General features: G+C 43.1%; 1 pseudogene; it reads left to right on the top strand.

The window, feature by feature from the left end:
• Positions 1-1149: 1149 nt before the first annotated feature.
• Positions 1150-2491, top strand: LOC128055735 (sorting nexin-7-like; annotated as a pseudogene).
• The last annotated feature ends 966 nt before the right edge of the window (positions 2492-3457 follow it).

Raw genomic sequence — 3457 nt, 5'->3', positions numbered from 1 at the left:
CACTCAGACTCATGTCCATCGAGTCAGTGATGCCATCCAGCCATCTCATCCTCTGTTGTCCCCTTCTCCTCCTGCCCCCAATCCCTCCCAGCATCAGAGTCTTTTCTAATGAGTCAACTCTTCGCATGAGGTGGCCAAAGTATTGGAGTTTCAGCTTTAGCATCAGTCCTTCCAAAGAACACCCAGGACTGATCTCCTTTAGAATGGACTGGTTGGATCTCCTTGCAGTCCAAGGGACTCTCAAGAGTCTTCTCCAACACCACGGTTCAAAAGCATCAATTCTTCAGCACTCAGCTTTCTTCACAGTCCAACTCTCACATCCATACATGACCACTGGAAAAACCATAAGCTTGACTAGATGGACCTTTGTTGGCAAAGTAATGTCTCTGCTTTTCAATATGCTATCTAGGTTGGTCATAACTTTCCTTCCAAGGAGTAAGTGCCTTTTAATTTCATGGCTGCAGTCACCATCTGCAGTGATTTTGGAGCCCCCCAAAAATAAAGTCTGACACTGTTTCCCCTGTTTCCCCATCTATTTCCCATGAAGTGATGGGACCAGATGCCATGATCTCAGTTTTCTGAATGTTGAGATTTAAGCCAACTGTTTCACTCTCCTCTTTCACTTTCATCAAGAGGCTTTTGAGTTCCTCTTCACTTTCTGCCATAAGGGTGGTGTCATCTGCATATCTGAGGTTACTGATATTTCTCCTGGCAATCTTGTTTCCAGCTTGTGCTTCTTCCATCCCAGCGTTTCTCATGATGTACTCTGCGTACAAGTTAAGTAAGCAGGATGACAGTATACAGCCTTGACGTACTCCTTTTCCTATTTGGAACCAGCCTGTTGTTCCATGTCCAGTTCTAAGTCTTGCTTCCTGGAAGGCATCCTAACCATAAGGGCGTGTGAAGGAATCTGGAAGTTGAAAACTAGGTCCACGTTGAACTATAACTCGCCGGTTTGTATCGAGCTGCATGTTAGTTTATAAACATAGGAAAGCCTGAAAACATGTGGCATTATAGTTTATCAGTTTTGAAAAAGAGCCTTAAAGAACAAGTCCTCGATTTCAGGGCTACAGCAGTTCCGCGTCTGCGCAGCGGACGCGGGGCCGGAGCGGGCCCAGCTGGGGAGGCGCAGGATGCACACGGGAGCCAATGGGCAAGCTCAGGGAAGGCGGGGCTGGCGGCTACGGGCAGGGCGAGTGCAGACGGCGGGGACAGCGTGCGGCGAGGGGGCGGGGTTCAGTGACGCCGCGTTCCGGCAGCATCAGCTCCTCCGCCCTGCCGCAGGCCTAGGCGCTGGATCTGGACGAGGACGACGACCTGGAGGTGTTCAGTAAGGATGCCTCATTGATGGACACAAATTCCTTCAGCCCGCTGATGCCTAATGCCGACATCCCCTTTATCAATGGTAAACCAAGTCAAGGTTGAAGATGAGCCAGATTTGAAGGCTCTTTTTATTACAGTCGGTGAACCTGAAAACCATGTTACTGCAATGGAAATTTTTGTTACTTACAGGGTTATTACTAAGACATCTCCTGGGGAATTTGACTCCAGTGAATTTGAAGTTAGGAGACGTTATCAAGATTTCCTTTGGTTGAAAGAAAAACTTGAACAAGCACACCCGACTCTGATTATTCCGCCGTTGCCAGAAAAGTTTATATGAAAGAAATGCTGGAAAGCGCTAATGATGACTTCATTGAGACATGCAGGAAGGCATTGCACAAATTTTTGAACCGAATTGCTGATCATTGAACTCTAACATTTAATGAAGACTTTAAAATTTTTCTTACTGCACAAGCTTGGGAACTCTCTTCTCAGAAGAAGCAAGGGCCTGGATTACTCAGCAGGATGGGACAGACAGTAAAAGCGGTTGCATTGTCAATGAGAGGAGTTAAAAGTCGCCCTGAGGACTTCATTGAAATATTTAGCCAGAAAATAAATTTGATAGATAAAATATCTCAGAGAATCTACAAGGAAGAATGGGAATATTTCGATGAAATGAAAGAATATGACCCAGTTCATATTCTTTAGTCGGCATCAGAAGATCCGGCTGATACTCTAAAAAGTGTTGCCAGCTTTGTCAATGTTACCGCATTGACAGATGCTGTAAGGCCACTGAAAACGGATGTCTGGACTTTCAGAAGCCCTGCTTCCTGTCGTACATGAGTATGTGCTTTATAGTGAAATGTTAATGGCTGTCATGAAAAGAAGAGACCAGATACAGGCAGAAGCTTTGACGTCCAAAAAGGCAGATACTGATCTGCTTACCGAGGAGACTGGAAAACTGCAAGATAAAGTGGACTGTGCTGATAATGCCCTGAAAGCATATTGGGAAAGATGGAAACAAAACATGCAAAATGATATCAAGTCAGCATTTACAATTATGGCTGAGGAGAACATCCTCTGTTGTGAACAGTGTCTTGCTACATGGGAATCCTTCCTTACATCACAGACAGATCTCCACTTGGAAGAAATTTCTGAAGAGAAATTGTAATCTCATTGAAGACCTCTATGTGATCTTTGGAAGATAATGTCTGTTAACCAAAGTTATTCTTTCTCAATGGGCTGGATCCTTTTCTAAAGTAGATGAACAGTATTTCACACTATCTGGAAAACCAACAACTTAAAGCTCAGGTGTTCCAGATCATTGATATAAATTTGGAGATGTGTATATAGATCTTTTTAAATATATATATATAATTTTAAATATATGGTAAAGACTCAGTTTTAATTAAAAGTTTAATATATATAAAAAAAAGAACAAGTCCTTTGTATCAGTGAGAACAGAGAAGACAGAAAAAGGTGTGCTGTGTTCTCTGCCTTCCAAGCCATTGGCTCCAAAGACAGGGCCAGACATAGCATTGATTCATCTTTTCGGTTTCCTTAATGTATTTTAAATTAGACCTGTCCTGTAATTCTTTGAAAATGTTTTCATAGAGCTTTTCACATCAGAGAGGATTCTTTCTCTTTATTTCCTAACTTGTCTGAGAAAGTTTACCTGTTTATCCATCCTGACAGCTGGAAGATAATAAATGAATACCTGGCTTTAGACCTCTATCTGTCCTGGGCCAAATGCACTTCAGGACATTATGTAGAGGCCTGAGTTTAAGCCCAGACTTTCTAAACAAAAGGTACATGACTCAGGCCAGCCTGTGGCCATGTTTGACTTCTCTCACATATAAAATCGGGAGGATGAGACTTCATTTCATGAGGTTTCAAGGAATAATCAAGTGACATGATGACTGTTAAAATGCTTTGTAAATAGTTGAAGGGTAGATACAGATTCGGTTCTGTGTTTCTATCTCACCAAAGACTGGATGGAGGAGAAACAGGTCAGTTTCAAGCAGTGACTCACACCTTCCCCTGAATGTGGGAACCTTGTGGAGGGCAATTAATAAACAGCCCGTTTTCTACAATTGTCTCAAGCAGGCTCCCTCACTGACCCAGATGTGGATTCACA

Source organism: Budorcas taxicolor, chromosome 11, assembly GCF_023091745.1.
Source record: "Budorcas taxicolor isolate Tak-1 chromosome 11, Takin1.1, whole genome shotgun sequence".
Lineage (NCBI taxonomy): Eukaryota > Metazoa > Chordata > Mammalia > Artiodactyla > Bovidae > Budorcas > Budorcas taxicolor.
The sequence above is the reverse complement of the archived record's forward strand: the minus strand, read 5'-3'. Positions and strand labels throughout refer to the sequence as shown.